This window comes from Pinus tabuliformis, chromosome 9 (genome assembly GCF_031772625.1).
Source record: "Pinus tabuliformis cultivar Carrire ecotype Pingquan chromosome 9, CPIR1, whole genome shotgun sequence".
NCBI lineage: Eukaryota > Viridiplantae > Streptophyta > Pinopsida > Pinales > Pinaceae > Pinus > Pinus tabuliformis.
Window position 1 is genome coordinate 1,958,090,106 of NC_142307.1, and position 21,405 is coordinate 1,958,111,510.

Below are 21,405 nucleotides of genomic sequence, written 5' to 3' on the forward strand. Positions count from 1 at the left end.
CAGATGACGTGGATTTACATTGAAAGCGTTGACTTGAAGAACAAATGAGCCAGAATGAGGATTAACTTTGAAAGTTTGAAGTCACTTGACAGCATTGGGGTTTAATGACCCAAATTTTGACATATAGAGGCATATTGCTTCATGGAGTCCCTTGACCCAAGGTATGACCATGGGCCTACATTTGAGACACTATGTGAGGATCAGACCATTATTTCACATAATGTTTGGAGCTGTCATCATCATGAGATCATTGCACTCTAAGTCACCTGGTTCGAGTTCAAGTTGGAAAAACTTAAAGTTTGATCAAAATTCACAAATGAAATTTTTGGTAGTAAAATCTGGCATTGAGTTCTGTTACCACTCAAACTAGCAGGGGACCTAAAGGGAATCCCTAAAGGGAAAATGCTAGGCCAAGGGCAACAAATGGAGTCTTAGCCCACTGTCACCTCGGCTAAGGCTCCCTTCTATTTATGGACTCTCACCGATGGTAAGAAAACCAATATGTATGGAGTCACTAATGAATGATAAGTCAATGGATATGAGTGAACTAGATTCTTTCCTAGAAGGTTTTGAAGGATGGAGCCTGTTTGCTTTCTAAGAAAGGTACTATGTGCTTCTAGGGAAAGGAAGAGGATTTTCGGGGGTGAGTGTATGACAATAGGCTTTGAAAGGAGTTCCCCACACTCTAAATCCATGTTAGAATTGGTATCCCGGATGTTTCTTAAAGAATACTCCTTTGAAGCAATGTGGAAAAAGTCGAAGTCAGGATTAATTCGGCAAGGGTCCAAAAGTTGAAAAACTCGTTAAAGTCGGGTGTTTTTTGAAAAAGTCAGCAAAATTAAAAAAACACAAAATTATTCATTTATTTTTTTATTTTTTTTAACATCTAAAGTATCCACAACATCAAATAAATGCATTTCCACATAAACATGTAAAGAAAGCTAATATATAATATGTATATGAGGTCTAATACTACATCACATATGAAAATAGTGAATCAACTCCTGAATCTTGAGTCCTGTCTGAGTCTCAACTCTCAAGAGTCAAAATATCAACAAAGAATATAATAAATGTATATCATGAGTCATCTAAAAGTCATAAAGCAAACAGTCACTGAGATCCTCTTCCCCTTTTACGAGAATAGCAAATGGCTTTGCTTTTTCCTCTAGAGGAAGAAGGCCCTGCCCTTGGGGATACAAATGGACTCAATCGTCCTCTAGAAGCCGATGGAAGAGGTGGCCTATGTCCTATGTTGCTGCTGCCCATCCTAGATGGTGTCACCTCCTCCTCATCATCCTCAACCAGCTCTGCCTCGTGACCCTGATGTTGCTCCTCCTCCTCTACCTTTGGCTATCCCTCCCTTGCAACTGCTACATCCTCTAGATCCACACCTAACTAATCCGGGATCGAGTCCATGATCGACCTCTTAGTCGCGACCCTCCATCCAGCGATGCTATCAATATTGTCCAATGAGATGGCTTCCACATTAGTAGGTGTCTGAAGTTGTCTCACCCACAATCGAAGATTGTAGTAGACGTAGACCATGTCATTGAAGCTTTGGGACTCCAATCTTTATTAGGGTCATAGACTGTAAATTAGTACTTAGAAAATTTAAATATTAAAAATAATCAAATGAATTCAAAAAAATTAATTTGAAATTTTTTTACCTGTTGCGCTTTTTGCTGTGTATTTTGTCAAATACACTCCAATTGCGCTCACACCCAGAGGGACTGCATGTTTGGCTGAGCACTCGAATGGCAAGCTTTTGGAGATGGGGTACTCTGGCACCATAGCTTGTCCACCAAGCATCTACAAGTTAAAAGAAAAATGAGAAACATAAAAAAAAAAACATTGAAATTCTAAACTTGAAAGTTTGAAACAAACTGAAGCTTATGTGGCATTTTGGTCGTCCTATTCTTAATAGCCATGGTAAAACCAAATGTACCACCTCCCATCCTGTAAACCTCCATTTCTTTAGAAATATCTTCACATTCTTGCTCAGATGACACCATACTCTCGACACAAGTGAAGAGTCCATCCATCACCTCGGCATCAAATCTGAAACCACAGGCGTAAGAAAATGTGGGGTTGAAACTTGAGGTAGATACCTACAGCATGAATGGGGCGATGGAGGGTATTGTTCCATTGCTCATCAATCACTCTCCATATGACCTGTTGTTTCTCTAACCCCTCGTCTCCCTTATCTTCATAATAAGCACGAATGGCTTCTTTGGCCCTATCCATGGCCTCATACAAGTAGCCCATTGCGGGCTTGTCTCCATCAACCAACCGAAGAACCCTTACCAAAGGTTCTGAAATGGCACACACCTCCTCTACTCCTGCCCAAAAGCTCTGATCATATGAAACTAGTCTGCATATGCCCTCTCCCTCTGGTTTGCGGCTAATAGATAAAGCACGCCAATCCACTGAAAGAAACATGCTCTTCACATCCCACATAGAATTCAACAGAGACTGAAGAGATATGAAAGTAGTGGCAAATCGTGTAATGGCAGGATGCACCAACTCTTTGTTTTTGGTGTATTTTCTCATCAAGCTAAGCATAGATGCATGATTATATATAAATTTTGTTATGCTCCTGGATGATTCAACAATATCCCTCACAATAGGAATCTTACCTATATCCTCCAACATCAAGTCAATGCAATGAGCAGCACAAGGTGTCCAAAACAAGTTAGGATACCTCTCCATAAGCAACTTGCCAGTTGCAACATAATTTGCAACGTTGTCCATTATGACTTGGACAACATTACTTGGGCCTACTTCCTGAATGGAGAGGTCCAACAACTCACATAATGTACGTGCATCTTTAATGTGTGCAGATGCATCAACAGATTTCATAAACATTGTCCCCCTTAGGACAACTAACCAAGAAGTTAAGAAGGGTCCTACCCTTCTGGTCAGCCCAACCATCTGACATGACTGAGCATCCAATTTGTTCCCATGATGCCCTAAACTCCTCCAATCTAGAAGTGCAATCAATCTTTTCATCTTGAAGAAGAGGCCCTCTCAATTCTGCAAAGGTGGGGGCTTTGTACCCCGAGCCAATGACAGCAACAACATCAAACATAGGCTGGTAGAATGGGTTTGTCTTGGCAATGTTGAAAGGAACATCACTCCATAAAAGACACTTACTGACCAACCTATTAGCTTCTGCCTTTTCCTTTTTTTTAAGTGCTGATTTGATGCCAGTTTGTGCACCAGTTGTGGTTCTAGCAACAAAAAAAGATGAGATAGATAAGGGGTTGGGACATATGGGTGAGGAAGGTGATGCAGAAGAAGCACTGCCACTCTCAATTCCCCCCACTCTTGAGGCCCCTACAAGTTGGAATTTTAGTGTTGCCCTGGTGTCTTTTCCCTCCTCTTTATCCATCAATGATTGAATGGCCCGTCGGATGATTTTTGGAGTTATATTTGGGCAAAGGTCAACATTTTGCCCTGGAATTTGCCCCAATTGGAATTTTAATTTGCCGATACCTCCTGACATATGCTTGCTACACAACTTGCAAGTCAAATACATTCTATTGATCCCCCCAGATTCGTGTATAGTATCAGGTTCACCATATTCCCACATAGCGTCCAAAAGCCTTGGCATTTTGTTTTAAACTTTGAACTTGAATTTAAACCTGGGCACAAAAAAAAATTGAAACAAATTAAAAATTCCCATCACATAAAAAGCAAACACAAATGAAATAGTTGATTTTAGATTTTAAATGCCTCTTCTCAGTCACTTGAAAACACTCAGATTCAGTAAACAAGGGTTTGAATTTTTGTCATTTTATTCTTGAAAGTTGAAGTTTTGCTTCAATCTAGATTCTAAACAATGTTTCCCTTTCAAAATTCTAGGCAAAAATAAGACATAAACAAACTAATAGAATTTTAGAGAAGTATAGAAAGATTTAAGAAATCATTTGTGTAAAAAAAACTAAGAGAGAAATTAAAATACATACCTGGCAGCAGCAATTCGGCATTTTGAATCTCCCACGATGAGCAGTGGACAAATCTCCAAATCCCCACCGCAAAACTCACAAATATTCTCCTCTAGAGCAATGGCAAACCCTTATGAACCTCCACAACGCCGAATGGGAGAGAAAATAGCAGAAAATTATATCATTTTCGCCTTTTCAGCCTCTTTATCTGCGTCCTGGGAGGGAGGCCAACTTTTTGGGTAGACTCCCGATTAAATTGGGAGTATAACGATTAAATCACGATTTTTCCATTCTGAAAAAGTTGCCAAAAAATCGGGGGATTAAATCATTTAGTTGAAAAAATCGCATTTTTAAGATTAAATCGCGATTTTTTGCAAACTTTTTCCACACTGCTTTGAAGGAGCAGGACCACACGGGGCCAAGTGGACCCATTAGAGGGTATGAGGAAGGTATGAAACAATCAATGATATTCTTACCCTAGACAAGGGGGTGAGGATCAAAGAAAGTATTTCACTCAATGATGTTGCTTTGACCCTGGGAAGTGCCAGCCTTGGGGATGTCAGGGCAAGTTTTGGTCCTGGAGCTAGGGCTTGCCTTTCTCCTGACTAGACTGTCGAAATGTCTTCAAATTTGGAGGAGGGCTAGAGGAAAGGCCAGCGTAGGAGACCCTAGGAGATCGAACTTTTTCAGTGGCTAACTTGTCGAGAAATTGATGCCCTAGGCACCCCAATGTGGCTAGACTTGGGAGAAGGTGAAAGAATAAGAGTTTTGGTGACCACCCTTGGTAGATCAATGCCTTAATCCTTGGGAGAATGGAGTCTATGTTGATTATGTGTAAGATTTCTTGGTTCCCAGTCAAGGAGGCTTCAAAATTACTTCACAAACCCCTCTAGGTCAAGTGAAAGCAATCTTGCAGCTTTTATACTTCAAATGCACAAGAGGAATGGCTTATCAAGGTCAGTTTTACCCCTAGGAGATTTCGCTCATACTACATGGCCCATACTTGGAGAGAAACGTTATAATAGAGACAATCCCACAATATTAAGCAATAATTTGCATGCAGCAATTAACCCTAAAACAACGAAAATCTCAATCCAGCATATATGACAAAAGTAACAAGAATAACATCAAAATTTCGTACTTACATGCAGTAGAGTATATCCAACCATTCACAAATGACAATAGAGAAGCTCCAAGAGAAGATAGACCAATAACCATACATCAAAATTCATCCATAAATGCTCCAATTCATCCTCTATTAAAGGTGCAAAATTCTATAAAGAAGATGTTATTGCCTAAATCTACCTCAAGTTGAGAAAGGCAGGATCTAGGGTACCATCAAACCATGCTTAACCTGGTAGCTAGCCCTACCAGGTCGAGAGAGGGCTCTCTCCTTGTCGATCTCAGGAAAATATGGTCGATAAAACTTGGGATCACTGATATAAAGACTAATTTTAGGCTAGGTATATGCTCAGAGGAGTTTGATTGAATTTAATGTTGGTTTTGCTGGCTCAAATGTGAAAGGCAGATTTGGGTCCGGGGAATGGACACAGTCTTGCAGAGGTTTCTATGGGGCAAGGTAGGTAAATGGTTTAGTACTTTGAAATAAATGAGATGGAGAGTCTTAAGACTGGTGAGGAGTTGGAGAGAGCGTGAAAGTCTCAGGGATCCTCTTCAAACTGCTGAAAACATAGAAAACTAAACAAATCCTAAGTAGAGCACTGCAACATCAATGAATTCTACCTTATCCTTGATTCATTTAGTTAAGCTGGATTGAATTTAATGTTGGTTTTGCTGGCTCAAATGTGAAAGGCAGATTTGGGTCCGGGGAATGGACACAGTCTTGCAGAAGTTTCTATGGGGCAAGGTAGGTAAATGGTTTAGTACTTTGAAATAAATGAGATGGAGAGTCTTAAGACTGGTGAGGAGTTGGAGAGGGCGTGAAAGTCTCAGGGATCCTCTTCAAACTGCTGAAAACATAGAAAACTAAACAAATCCTAAGTAGAGCACTGCAACATCAATGAATTCTACCTTATCCTTGATTCATTTAGTTAAGCTGAAAAAAGAGAGATGTGGCATACATAAACACATGTAAACTTGAATTACAGAAGTACAAAAAATACCAAATCAAGTTGCCACAAGAATCCCACAAAATGCTGCAAACCCTGGTCTATTTCTTTGCCAAACTGCAGAGATGAATGTACAATAATGCTTAAAGCATTCACAAGAGTCCAACCTTTACAAATGACTGAAAAACTACTAGATATAGGCAACAAACAACTCATACTAGGCTTTAGGAGTCGAATTCATGAGTTTAGGAGCTATTTCAACAAGATCTAAACTAAGAACTGAAAAGTAAGCAGTGGAACAACTTGCCTCTAAAACCTAGGAATCTGATTCATTCAGTTCAAAACTACCTTTTCATGATGTATTTACCTCCATGAGTGAATTTTCAACATTTTTACATCAAATTACATCATGAGTTTGACTATGACAGAGAGAAAAGTCAAATTGAGAAAAAACTTGGCAAAAATGACAATTTTCCATCTTGTGCGCCGCGCCACTGTCCCTGTGCGTAGCGCCTTTTTACCTCTGATTTTGAGGGCCTTCCCATCCACCAAATTTGCTCCAAGTGGGCTTGTTGGAAAGGTCTGCCTGTCTACTTTCCAGAACAGGTGGAATTTTCGAATTTGGTGTCCATTTCCCATCCAAAAGTGAGTTCTCCCAACACTTCTTCCTGTGTGGCCAAAAAGGGGCAGAAAGGCCATTTTCGAGGTGTTTTTAACCCTTTTGGAAGCTCAAAACTTAACAAAACTTTCTAGCCATTTCTGGGCACTCATAATTTTGCATGAGAAATCCAAAAATGTAGAGTTTTCCTCCAGAGGAGGTCCCTAGCAAAAGCGAGCACCGAGTGGCGCTACGCACCAGGCAGAAAAATTTGTGTTTTACTTCAAAAATTCAAAATTGACAAAAATTGTGCCAAATTTTTTGAAATTTGGGCTGAGTGACCTGCATCAAGTACTATGTTGGGCTAAGGAAGCCTCAGCAAAAATCTTGAGCTTGTCTTGCTCTTTCTTCCTCCTCAAAGTTTTCCTCAACTTGGCCTTTAAGGTCCTTATCCTCGCTTTGCAAATCTTGTTTCTTGCCAAATAATGAAAGGCCATGTGCCTCAACATCTTTTTCTCCTTGTTGGCTCTCTCCAACAGCTTCTCCAAATGCATATTTGCCCTCTCTAGCCAAGATTCCCAGTCAGCATCAACCTCTTGCTCAAGCAGTGTCAACTTGACTTTCCTTCTCTTTGTTGCTTGCCTATTTTCTCTTATGTTTTGCAGCTCCATGGATGAGTGGGACTGATGAGGGGAGGATTTGATGCTAGCTGTAGGGTTTTTAGAGAGTGATAGGGTTTAGAGATGCAAATTAGGGTTTGGGAATAGTGGAAATTTGTTAGGTATTAGGGTTTTAGAGATAGGGGGTAGGATGAGTGGAAATGAGAGAGGGAAAGGGAAATGAGACTTGGGAAATGTAGTGGAGGGGAATGTAAAAATGATGCAGGGGAATAACAGCAAGAATGACAACTTTGCAAACCCTAGACAGTTTTTGTAGTGAAACTGTGCAACAAACTAGGGTTTGAATTTTCACCTATTGAAACACCATGAAAGATGACCAAATCTCTTTTAATGGCACTTAGGAATCTTTACTTGGAGGAATGAAGATGGAAAGATTTTGAAGCTAGATGAGGTCGATTGAGTGAAGTTTAGACTTGGAGGACTGGTGCGCCGCGCCAACACCCAAGTTTGCCGCGCCAAAGAACAAGTGCGTAGTGCCTTTTTTCATACCAGTTTTGGAGGCATTTCCGGTGTCCAAATTGGGCGCGGGATAGCTCGTTGGAAAGCGTATTGAGTCTACTTTCCAACACAACTTGATTTTTTCAATTTGGAGTTCATTTGCCCTGTCAAAAGTCAAATCTCCCAAGACTGGTCAAAATGTACAAAATGAGGCCACCTAAAGGCAAAGCGTTGTTGCAGTCAACTTTTGAAGGTCTTCCTCAACCCCAAATTGAGCTCATGATAGCTCATTGGAAAGCTCTGTTTCTAGTTATCATTTGACTCATCACGCAAGTCATTTGGCCAACCAAGCTAGGAGAAATCTTGATTTTCGCAAGGTCACTTCAGAGATGCATCAATTCTCCTGAGGCAACTGTATTTTTGACATTTCTCTAAAACCATGACATCTGTGTAAAAAGTGAAAGAGGTTTTCTTCTTTGGCCTATTGTGGACAAAAACCTCTCTCAGTTTTCCCAAATTCATCTTTTCTTGCTCAGAAACATCATTGGAGTAAAACCTATCCCGATGTGTGGAACAGGGGATTTCTCGAAATGAAGTGAAATGAAGAGGATAAGGGGCTTCTAAATTCTTGAGAAAATTTTGGGAAGTAGGGAGGGATGTTAGAAAGTAGGGGAAAGTGGAATTTCAAATATTGAGTGAGGGGAGGGGTCCAAAAGGGCAAAACACAGGCCTAACCTAGAAAATTGTCAAATTGTAGCAAGAAATTAGGGTTTGTGCGAAAATGAGGAATTTGAGGGATATTAATGATGGGAGGTGTTTAATAAGGTACATTAAGGATAGGGGAAGGTGTATGAACATCAGGATACAAGTTTTGTTGATGATTTGACCATCCAAGAGAAATTGCCTTCAAACCTCTAAGAGAGGGAAATGAACCTTATCTAGGCACAACTGAAGCATGAACAAGGTGTAAAATGACCCATTGGAACCTGACATGACGATGACAACCCTCTGAATGATGGTACACTCAGCTGAATGGTGACATGGACTGACATTTGGACAACTTTGAAAGGAGTGAAAACAAACTCTAGACCTAATACCTAGAGACCAAATTTTGCTCGAAGACTCACTGAAATGACAAAATTTGACCTTGACACCTTAAAATCACTTTGTAAGAGCATGTTTGATCACTGGAGGAAGGTTTCAAAGACTGACACTAACAGAAGAGAGAGATCCAATCCAAAGTGATGATGAGAAGTGAACTCATCTCACTCCTATTTATACACAACTTAGGAGTTCGAATTAGCCTCCTTGGCCTACATAAGCCCCAAAAATAAAATAATATGCTAATAATACAACTTTTGGTGACAAGCCCACCAAACTAGCTCATAAATGAAAAAGTAAGCCTCTCAAGAGGTCAAATAATAATCTATGTTGATTTCTGGTAGCATCGGATGAGCTCTACCCTCAAGATTTTGCAGAGAGGCTAGGACACATGCATTCCACAATACCCAGAAATCGTTTTGGAAATTCCACCCGAAAGAGCATTAATTAAAATTATTAATTAATTTTAATCGATACCTAAGTCAAAACTTAGGAAATTGAAATAATTAAAATGTATTAGTTAAACTAGGTGTGAATCTTCTAGAAGAAGACTAGGATCAAGCCAAGACGATCTGAACCATTGATTAGAATCTAATATGGGTCGTTGATTGATACCGAGAAGATTATAAGAAGAGGCTTCATGAGCATTTGGAAGAACACATAGAGTGAGATCAAGAAATCGATTTCTCAAGAGAGCAGCCCAACAGTTGCAGGAGAAGTCATCAAGGAGATTTCTTGCAGTGAGGGGGCAAGGATTGTTTTCCGGTTGAAGAGTTTCCTGATCCAGAGATACATTTCAAAGGAGGCAGAGAGAGATCCAAAAGAGGCAGCGTAGAGCCACGTTGGGCAACATAGAGCCTTGAGGAGATTCACAAATTTGCTGACGAGCCAATCAGATCCAGTGCCACGAACCGGGGTGTGAGACCGGACGGCCAGAGGATAGAGAATCCAACCAGCAAAATGGAGTGACAATCCCTATAAATTGTGACGCAGAGCAGCCCAGTGACTCTGCAGAGCCAGCTTGGGGCTATCCATTCAATGGTTGGATCAGTATAGGATCTCCAATGATAGTGTGAGGTATTTCTCACTAATTCTCTGCCAGTAAGATTCTCTTTATTGGATAGCCAGTAAGGCATCCAAAGATTGTATTTAGAAACTACTGCATAATAATTAAAACCCTCAGCTGCTACATCGGTTTTCCACATTGGGTTTTTCCAGGGACATTGTCCAAAAACAACGATGCCAATTGTGTGTGTGCTATTTCCTTCTTGCTCAGTACTTGTTTCCGCAACATTTTATGTTGTGAAGGTTGCAGTAGATTTTATTTCGATTTATATTATGTAACACTATAAATAACTTGATTCAAAAAGTAACAAGTAGGATAAATCTAATCAGTTGTTGTAGTAGGGAATCAGGTTTCCGATTTCTCACATGGTATCAGAGCACAGGTGAAGCAGGAGAGCAAAGCTAGAAGAGCCTAGCGCTAAGCTGAAGAGGGAGATTGAACAGCAGCATACGCAGCAAATCAAATCCCCAGAAGGATTGCGTAGTCCAGTGCCAAGAGGGCAAGATTCTCAAGGAAAAATCTCTCTCTGAGTGAGTCGACAAAGAGAAATATTTTCCAGATCGAGATTTGTCAGCGGCAGAGGGAGAAGCACACCAACAGCTTCTACAAAGAGCAGTGTTCAAGTGAGACGCAGTTTTTCTGCAGCAGTTGCTGGGGCAGAAAAGCGTCAAAAAAAGAAGGCACACCGAGGGAATTTTTTCCTCAAGAGGACTTCCAACCAAGAAGTATGAATTTTCCAAGCAGAGCAGCAATAGTTATGTGTAGGATTTCTCACTCCAGAAGGGAGTGTGAATAGCTGGGCAGCAGCTGCACAGAGGACAAGAGGGAGTAGTTCGACTTTTTCAAGAGAAATGGCAGCAGCAGAATTGAGAGATCAAGATCGGTTGGACGGAACCTCCAACTATGTGATATCTCCTGCCTTCCAGATGAGCATGATCTCAAGATGTATGTCAATAGTGTGGTAGTTGTGCCTGCCGATGCAGATCCACTCAAGAAGTACAAGGCTGATATGGCAAAGACTAAGAGGATCATTCTCGATGGAGTTCGAGATCATGTAGTATCCCATATAGTCGGCAAGGACACTGCCCAACAGATGTGGGAAGCCTTAGCCACACTATACGAAGGCTCTTCCGAGCAACGGAAGATGTACTTGGAGGAGAAGTTGAGATGCACGAGGATGCAGAAAGGGGAGGGAATAGACCCCTTCCTTAAGAGGCTTTAGTATGTCCGAGATCAACTGGCTTCAATAGGGTCAAGGCCCCAACCTGCAGACTTTGTTCGATTAGCGTTGAATAGCATTTCCGAAGATTGGCAAGTGTTTGTCCAGAGCATCCTAGGCAGAGAACACTTGCCAGATTGGGAACGTGTATGGGTTGATCTGCAGAAGGAGGAGATGAGGCGTGACCAGGTGAAGGCCACAATCAGTGGTAGTAGCAATAGTGGGACGAAGACCGTGAAGGAAAAGGAGGACGTGGCCCTTACATCAAAGGCGCAGCAGTTGCACCGCAGGAGGAAGAAGGACATTTCAATGATCAAGTGCTTCAGGTGTGGCAAGATGGGCCACTACAGCACTCAGTGTCCTCTCAAAACGAGGGACAAGGAGGAGAAGCAGAAATAACAAGTTGCATCCGCTGATATTGATAAGCTTTCCTCTAGGCTAGAGGAAGAGTTTGCCATGATTACTGAGATGCCTCCATGGATGTGGTGGGGTGATCTAGAGTTGTAGCCTCAGAGAGCTACAGGATGGGCTAAATTCTTGAGGAGTCCACCTCTTGGATCATGACATTGCTACGAGAGCCCAGGCCCCATAGTCAACAGTAGCAAGATGGACCAATGTCAGGTGGTGCAGTCAGGTGCTAGAGTGACAGATGCAGTGGCTAATAACAGTTAGACACTGAGCAGTGCAGAGCTAGTGTTGGCAACAGTGCAGTTGGCAAAGAGAAGAGTCAGCAGCAGCGTAGAAGCTTCAGTGATAGCACAGAGTCTAGCAGCAGTCAAAACTCGGACGACAAATGCATCATACTAAACATAGTTAGTTCAGTATTTTGGATGTTTTTCCGTTGCATATGTTGCAGTGGCAGCAACAATAGAGTTGCAGTGCAGATGCAATAGTTGACAACAATTTAGCGAAGTCAGCAGCAACACAAATGCAGTGCAAATCAGAGTTGCGTAGTAGTTGGTGGGCAGTAGAGCCAGAGATCAACAATGTGGCAGGAGGTCTTGCAGAGTCAGAGTGATATTTCAGTTGGTTGCAACACTTAAGCACATTCCTCACTAAGAGGGAGTGTTGATTTTTAGTAGCATCGGATGTGCTCTAGCCTCAAGATTTTGCAGAGAGGCTAGGACACATGCATTCCACAATACCCAGAAATCGTTTTGGAAATTCCACCCGAAAGAGATTTAATTAAAATTATTAATTATTTTTAATGGATGCCTAAGTCTAAACTTAGGAAATTAAAATAATTAATGTCGGAATTCCTAAGTCTATCTGTTAGAAACACTTCATGTACTTTTCTGATTTATTTCTGCCTACTTGTTCTGATTAATTAACAAATTATTTACCATGTAAATATTGAAAATAAATACAAGTACATGCTCAACACATTACAGATCATCCACTGAAGGAAACAAAACAAGCACACAACTGACATCGTTGTTTTTGGACCAATGTCCCGGAAAAACCCAATGCGAGAAAACTTGTGCAACTATCTGAGGGTTTTATTATTATGCAGTTTGTGAATACAATCTGGGTGCCAAAACCGGCTCACCCAACAGAGAGTAATCTCGGCAGTAGTACCTCTCAGTCGGAGACAGATGTTCCGGTTGAAACCCGAATAAACACTCTGACAGCTCCCAACTCTAATCTGTCCCACGAAAACCCTAGCGTCTGCCTCTAGGGACTGCGTCAGCCCTTCCTAGACCAGCGTCTGCCTCTAGGGACTGCGTCAGCCCTTCCTGGACCAGCATCTGCCCAATAACCCCTGCATCAACCTCTGGAGGCACTGCGTCAACCTCTAGAGCCTTTGTGTCACCAACGCTAGCTCTATGAGGCACTACGCAGCTCCTGGTTGCCTCTGCGTGGGCCCTAGCTGGCTCTACATGGCCTCTCGCTGGCTCTACGTCCCTCTCTCCCGGCCTCTGCACTGATTTTCCCGGTACCCTCTCTACTTCTATATTCACTGCCCCTCAGTTGCAACTAATCACTCTTTCGACTTCCTCAGCAAACCCTGCCCCAGAAAATCGAAATCTTGATCAACTCAGTGTGTTCTCCAAGTGACCCTCGAGCCTCCTCCTATACTTTTCTCGTTGACAAATCAATAGCCGAGATTAAGTCCCTAATCAATGGTTAAGATTAACTCTGGCTTGATCCACGACTTTTGGACCCTTCTAACACAGTTTTATATTAATTCAAATTAATATTTTATTTTCCCTAAGTTTAGACTTAGAGACTCCATTAAAAATATTAATTATTTTAATATCTCTCAAACTGTTTAGAATCTACCCAAACCATTTCTGGGTATTGGAGATCTCATGTGCTTTAGCCTCTCCACCAATTTTCGTGGCTAGAGCACATCCGATGCTACCCCAAATCAACAATTAAAGTGTATTAATTAAACTAGGTGTGAATCTTCTAGAAGAAGACGAGGATCAACCCAAGATGATCTGAGCCATTGATTAGAATCTAATCTGGGTCGTTGATTGATCAACGAGAAGATTATAAGAAGAGGCTTGATGGGCATTTGGAAAAACACATCGAGTGAGATCAAGAGATCGATTTCTCAAGAGAGCAGCACAACAGTTGCAGGAGAAGTCATCGAGGAGATTTCTTGCAGTGAGGGGCAGGGATAGTTTTCCGGTTGGAGAGTTCCCTGATCCGGGGATACATTTCAAAGGAGGCAGAGAGAGATCCAGAAGAGGCAGCATAAAGCCAGGCTGGGCAACGTAAAGACACGCTAAGGCAACGAAGAGGCCTTGAGAAGATTCACAAATTTCTTGAGGAGCAGATCAGATCCAGTGCCAAGAACCGGGGTGTGAGACCTGAGGGCCAGAGGGTAGAGCATCCAGCTAGCAGATCAATCAACTAAAGGGAGTAATGCAGTCCCTATCAGTTGTGACGCATAGCAGCGCAATGACTCTGCAAAGACAGCTTGGGGCTAGCCATTCAGTGGCCGAATCAAGTATCAGATCTCTAGTGATAGTATCAGGTATTTCTCACTAATTCTTTGCCAATAAGATTCTCTGTATCGGATAGCCAGTAAGGCATCCAAAGATTGTATTCAGAAACCACTGCATAATAATTATAACCCTTAGTTGCTGCACTGGTTTTCCCATATTGGGTTTTTCTAGGGACATTGTCCAAGAACAACAATGTCAATTGTGTGTATGCTATTTCCTTCTTGCTCAGTACTTGTTTCCGCAATATTTTATGTTGTGAAGGCTGTAGTGGATTTTATTTCGATGTTTACTATGTAACATTGTAAATAACTTGATTCATAAATTAACAAGTAGGAGAAATCTAAACAGTTGCTGCAGTAGGGAATCGGGTCTCCGATTTCTCACAATCTATGCATGTCATAGGGCCCTCTAAGAGTGTGATACCCATTTTTAGAATTTAACCAAAGATGTAAAATTTGTACCCTAAATTAGAAATTAAATCATTCCAGAAAATATACCTAGATTTTTAAATCTCTCATACATGCAATTAAAATTAGAATTTCATAATTGGGATGTGGAAGAGTACCTGGTTATTCGTTTAAAGGTATTTATGGTCTAATGTTGCTCTTTCCTGCCACAAAACCGACCCTTTTCCTCCCAGCCTATCTGGGATCAACCTATACGGTTCCCAGATCCAGAAGACTTCAAAATTGAGGTCTTCTGGCCCCCATGCCCAAAACTCCAAGAACAGAGGCTCGTTGTTCCAAATTTCTTGAACATCAACCTAATTTCCCAGATTTCACCGCTTTCTTTTCCCCCCCTTCTTCATCTCCTTCCATCTCCTTACATTCCCCCCTAGGCTCTCCTTCACCGCCTTTTCATCCAATCCTTTCCCCAAATCGTAGTGGATTATCTGTCGGTTAACTGCCCTGTGGTTGTCCTTCCTCTCGGTGACAGGCTTTACCCTCTCCTCTGTTTTGAAGCATGTCATATGATATTAACCGCCTTCTCTTTAAATGCTAATGATGCAACAAGCCTTCTTTACTTTATTTATTTTATGTATGATATAATGCAGTCTCTTTTTTTGTTTCATAATGATAATTTTATTTAAGTTGTATCATATGTATATGTATATAAAACACATTTTCTTTTATTGAATATAATATTTTTTTGTCTTATTTTGAGTCCTTTTGATATATATATGTATATATTTATATATTATAGTTTCTTTTAAATTATATATAATTATTTTATTTTGTATAATCATATTTCCATTTTAACTTGTATAGCATATTGTATTCATCTTTTTATTTGTATCATAAATTATAGTTACCTATTAAGATGATGGTACACACATAAATACCTTAATATATTCAATATATTCTTGTGAGTTGGGTATTTATTTTAGTATTTTCAGTAATTAATTATTTTATCTTATGTTTGCGAATTCAGTATGGATACTAGTGCAGTGCATGCGATACATGCATATGTAGCTATCATATGCATGTCTCGTATGCATGCTAATATTTCTATGTTCCCTATAACTCGAGGTGGGTCTTTACAAAGAGGCCTAATGAGGTCCATGGGTGCCACAATGAAGAATAGGACCCTCAAAAGCAGTGGACAAGGGGTTGACCCCTAGTAATAACCTGTGGTACTCCAAATGACACGTGGGGGCACACAAATGTCCTCATGGATCTCCAAACAAATCGAAGATGTTGTAGATCGTCTGCAAGGGCTAGGATGATGGTGTAGGTGATGTCACATCATCGTGCAAGTCCTGGATCATCTGCCAAGTGCATGGTGTAGATTTGGGGCCAACTGGGCATGATGGATCAGGTGCATCCTCCTCATCCAATAAGTGAACAACAAGAAATCTCTAAATGGTTCTGGGGATCCATCAATCTGCTACTGTGGAGGCCGATGGCTCTCAACGCTCAACCTACATGTGCCAATGTAACCCTCTCAAGGATTAGGACCCCATATAGGGAGACCAAACCCAAATGGAAACCATCTGCAATCCTGATTCCTACATAAGGTCCAATGCGTCCCCTAGCCTCCAAGTACAACAAGTCATTAGAGAAATCGAGTAAATGAGCTTACCTAACCATGGACCACAGGTGGGGACTTCTCCTAAACTTCAAATGGGATTAACCAATTACTCTATTAGGTGGTTTAAACTTCTAAAGGGGATAATATTCAAGGTACATCCTTCAAAAGGTGGTGGCATGTGATAGATATGGTGAATGAAGTAGGGAATGAGAAGGGGTAGCCCTAGGTCACATGCTGCAGTGCAAGGGTAGCTAATAAGAGAGAACCCTGTGAAAATTCCTAAATCGGAATCCCTACTATAGCAACTAATGATATTTCTCATATTTGTTAAATTCCTTTAAACAAATTACTTACAGTTTCCTACGACAAATATCGAAATACATACATTGTAGTCTTCACTTAATTAAATATAATGCGGAAACAAGAAACTAAGCAAGAAAGAAAATACAACACAAGTGACACAGTTGTTTTTGGAAAAATGTCCCGAGAAAAACCCAATGCGGGAAAACCGGTGCAGCAACTCTGAGGGTTTTATTATTATGTAGTAGTAAATCTGAATACAACTTATGGATGCCTTCCCAGCAATCCAGTTACAAGGAATATCACTGACAGAGAGATTTGTGAGATTACCTCACACTATCACTAGAAGCTCTAGCCAATCCAGCCCCTGAATGACCGCCTCTGCGTAGTGTCTGCGTCAGCCCAGCGTCAAACCTTCAAGGGATAGTATCACAACTCCTACTGATCGATTTGTTGCTCAAGAACTTCGATTTCTACCTCCCGGTCTCACACCCTGGCTTCCAGCTCTAAAATTGATCTTCCCAGCAAATTTTTGGACTTCCTTACAACTTCTGCGCTACCTCTGCGTCAGCCTATGCTGCCTCTGTGTAGCTCTGCGTCAGCCCTTCTAGCTCTGCACTGCCACCACTGGATCTCCCTCTACCTTCTCTGCTGAGTATTCTCCGACCAGGAAAGATTTCCCTTCAGCTACTATCCTTACCCTCACTGCAAAAGATCGCTATCAAAAATCTCTTTGGAAGCTGCTCTGCTTTAGAAAATCGAATTTTTGATCTCTCCTCTATGTATTTTCCAAATGACCCTCAAGCCTCCTTCAATAATCTCCTCGTTGACATTCAACGGCCCAAATTATAAGCTAATCAATGGCTAAGATCATTTCTGTTTGATCCTCGTCTTCTTCTCAAAGTTACACCCATAGTTAGATTAATACCCATTAATGATTTTAATTTCCTAAGTTTAGACAAAGGGTCCCATTAAAAATAATTAATTATTTTAATAAAACCTTCTCCAGGTAGAATTTCCCAAAACGCTTTTTGGGTTCTTTGGAATACATGTGCCCAAGCCTCCCAGCGAAATTTGAGACTTAGAGCACATTCGATGCAAATCCCACACTTGGGTTTATAAAGTATAGGAGGGAGCAATCGTAGTACATGAGGTGCCCCGGACTTGATTTTTCCACCCTTCTTTTATGCCTTTTGCCTTTTTATGATTTTATTTGATTGAATGCTCGGCACTCAAGTGGTTAGAGCATGATGTATAAGATATAGCAATGAAATCCCCCTTTTAAGGTGGGGTGGTTCATCGCCCACCAAGGGTTGGGACAATCATGGATTCCTATGTGATGAAGAAGGCTCATAGAACCAGTAGGAACTAGGGTGATGGCCATGATGATGGGCTAGAGCTCAGTTATTGGCTTTTCCCACGCACTGAATGTTTTTGTTCCGACCATCTTTTACATATTGTGGTACATTTTCCTGTTGAATGTGGCCATATATGCTTTTAACTTTCTTTTCAGTTGCATCAACCTCCAGGCTTCATTCCAGGCCATGACCCAAGGTGTGGGCAAGGGAAGGGGCAAGCTAACCTTATGTGGACGCGATGGGGGAATATGGACCCAAGCAGGAAAAATGATGGATGGGGTAATAATGGATGGAAAGAGGGTAATATAAGTGGATAAGGGAGCGGGACCACACAACCAAAATCAAGGTTTCCCGTGAAATACCATCCCTGGAACCAAATGGTCAATAAAAGAGATCCCACGGGACTAGAATGCAAGGTTAATTCCTAAAAGGGGTGTAGGGGACAAAAGCACAGACCTAGCCCATTCTTTCCGCCAAATCCCCCCATTAATCCATGCCCAGAAGTGTCCATGATAAGCAAACTACAATACTCAATTTCCAAATGACAAGGCATACCTTTAGATTCGGGAGGCTCACCTTCAAATATACGATCATGGCAGAGGGGCGAGGCACCACATAGTTGGCTCAGGTGGCGGAGAAGATGGTACAATGAGCTAGTCGGTCGCTGCAAGGGGTTGTTGGCTACCCGCTGAGGACCATCTTGGAGAAAAAAAAAATCCTAGGGATATTACCCACAAAATGGTGGGTAACAAGTTCAAAATACTACAAAACTTGAAAACCAGAAAAATATGTAATAAAATTCAATCATGTGAAAATTCCTTGAAATACAACGACTGGAATTAATTCTCCTAATTGATTATTCAACTTATCAACTTTATGATAATATTGAATTAATCACACTCCAATTTCTTCACAAATCAAAATAAACGCTACGGAAATAAAAATGTCGGAAACTGAGGAATGCTAACACACACACACAAAAATTATGACATCGTTGTTTTTGCACAAAAGTTCCCGGAAAAACGCAATGTGGGAAAATCAGTGCAACAATGAGGGTTTTTATTATTATGCAGCAATGGAATTCTAAGTACAATCTTTGGATGCCCAACTAGCTATCCAATCAACAAAATAATCTGGCCAAAATATATGTTGGGGAATACCTCAACACCACGCCCGATCTTGTTCCAACAACTAGCAGAACTGGTTGCTCGTACAGTGTTTGCTTGAGCCTCTGCACAATGCTTGTGCGGGCTCTATCTCACTATGCCCCAAAACTAATGGAAAGAGGAAGTCCTAGCTGACTCTGCCACTGGAAGTGACTCGCTTGGCCTTCTGGAGATTTTCCAAACCAACTGCAACTAAATCACCCTTCTCCACAACAAAATCGGTCTCCCTCTTAAGTTATCTGCGCAGCTTCTCTAGAAAATGCGACCCTTCTACTACTGACTATCCGCAACTAGAAAACTTCCTTCGGACTCACAGTCTCTGCCACCTGCTACTCGATCACTGGCTCGATCTCCTACTGGATCGAACTACGTAGATCACTGAGTATCTGCACTGGTATGTTCTCCATCTACCCATCGACCTCTTCTTATAATCTCCAGTTAGGACTCCAACAACCATGATTAAAACTTAATCGATGGTTGAGATCATCTCCAAGTCGATCTGTGTGATTTTCTAGAGAATTCTCACCTTTCTCAATTAATTACTATTAATTAACCATTTTTCCTAAGTTAGACTTAAGAAATTTTTAATTATGGTCAATTAATTTAATTCAGCCACCTCTAGGTGGAATTCCCATAAACGATTTATGGGTTTTGGAGAACTCACGGATTTTAGTCTCTCCACAAGGTTTCAAGACTAGAACACCATCTGATACTACAAAAACTAACAAATACACATTAAATACATATAATGAAAATAAAAATAACATGCCAACATGATTAAACACGTATTTCAAAAATACATTATCTTCTTGAAAATCTAAAAACATATTCATAAAACATAGCATTAAAAATATGAGCATAACATTAGATGGTATTACAAATTATACATAATGACATTAAAGAAATAACCAATTTCTAATTAGCAATAATGCCATTCAATCTTTCTTTAACTCTTATATGGTTTGAGTAATGTTTAGCATTATAATTGGTGAGCATATTCAAAATAATTATTCTCAAATTTTATAATAAGTTGTATATATCAATTCCTATATTTATAAGAGGTGTATATATCAGTTTCTATATTTATAAGAAGTGGATATATTAGTTTCTATATTTTTTAAGCTCGTTAGATTTATTTTAATTTGAGATTTTATTAAACCGCAACATAAAAGTCGGATATTTAAAATTAAAATAAATTAAAAATGTCTATATATTATATTTTTTAAACCTATTTCATTACACTATCCACATCACAATAACTTTTACAACAAGTTCAACGCATGGTGAAATATAACGTTTGAAATATTTTTTAAAATTTCATATTTAGTCCTTGTTGCCACACAATCTGGTAGGGGTCCTAAGAGGAGAACCTATGGGACAACTACTAGACCAAATGACAACAATGCGACAAAGACCCACTGTCACCTTAGTCAATGTCCCCTGCTCTTTATGGACTTTCACTGATGGGAGGGGTCCCGGTATAAAGGAAATCACTTATAATGAAGGGATCAATGATATGGTATGAAGTGATTTGCATGCCCCATTCAAGGAGAGACTTAATGAGGGCTCAATTCTTCAAGAAAAGCCAATGGCTCTCCAAGAAATAACCAGGACGAAGGTCAAGACTTAGGGTAAAGATATTCAATGATGATGAGTATGCCAAGGGTCAAGACTTCCAACATGATGTAGGACCTCTTTAGAAGTGTTACAAGATGATTTGTCACTTGGAAGAAGAATCTCACTTCACTAGAGAGACCTAGAAAGAATCCTATGTGAGACCTAAGGTTTATGAATAACTGTGGGAGAAGCTCCTCCAATATGTTCATTGGGTCGAGATAGGTAGCAAAGAGGGTCTAGAATGATCAATTTCTTTGAATGTTATGTGCAAAGACTCTCAATTAGGCCACCCAACCTAAGACGTTCAGGATAGGCTTTCAAAATCACAGCTAGGGCACAAGTTTTCTCAAAAACTAACTGTGGGAATTCGACCAAACTTGGAGATTCACTAGAGGAGACATCAGCGTATATTCTTGTCCAAATGGTTTTGAAAGATCTCACCTCTAATGAATTTCACAAGGAACCCTAGTTGGCCATCTAGGAAAGGGGCCAAAAAAATTTGGAGAGGAAAAGAAAGGGAAGAATAGGGTGATCATCAATTTTACTTGGATCAATGCCTAATCCTTGGGCTATGGAGTCTATGATGGTTAAAGATTCACCAAAATCGTCTTCAAGGAGGCCAAAAAGTGATGCCCTAGCAACCACTTTTCAACAATTACCTACTCAATATCTATGGTTTTTCATGGAACAAGAACCAAATCCCATCCACTAGGAACATTCATCTAATGTCATGCAATGAGTAACATGTGCAATTTGCAATCAAACAATCCTTCACAATGATAATTCAATAAATTAGGGCATACAAGATCTAGTTAATTGCAATAATTCCACACATTAGACATTATTCCAATGAAAATC

At 40.5% G+C, this 21,405-nt stretch overlaps 1 protein-coding gene across 1 annotated transcript in view; it reads right to left on the bottom strand.

Moving 5' to 3' along the window:
• The window catches only part of LOC149156823 (putative inactive leucine-rich repeat receptor-like protein kinase At3g03770), a 318,945-nt gene that overhangs the window by 192,686 nt on the left and 104,854 nt on the right, over positions 1–21,405 (bottom strand). The gene's annotated exons all lie outside the window — the stretch shown is intronic.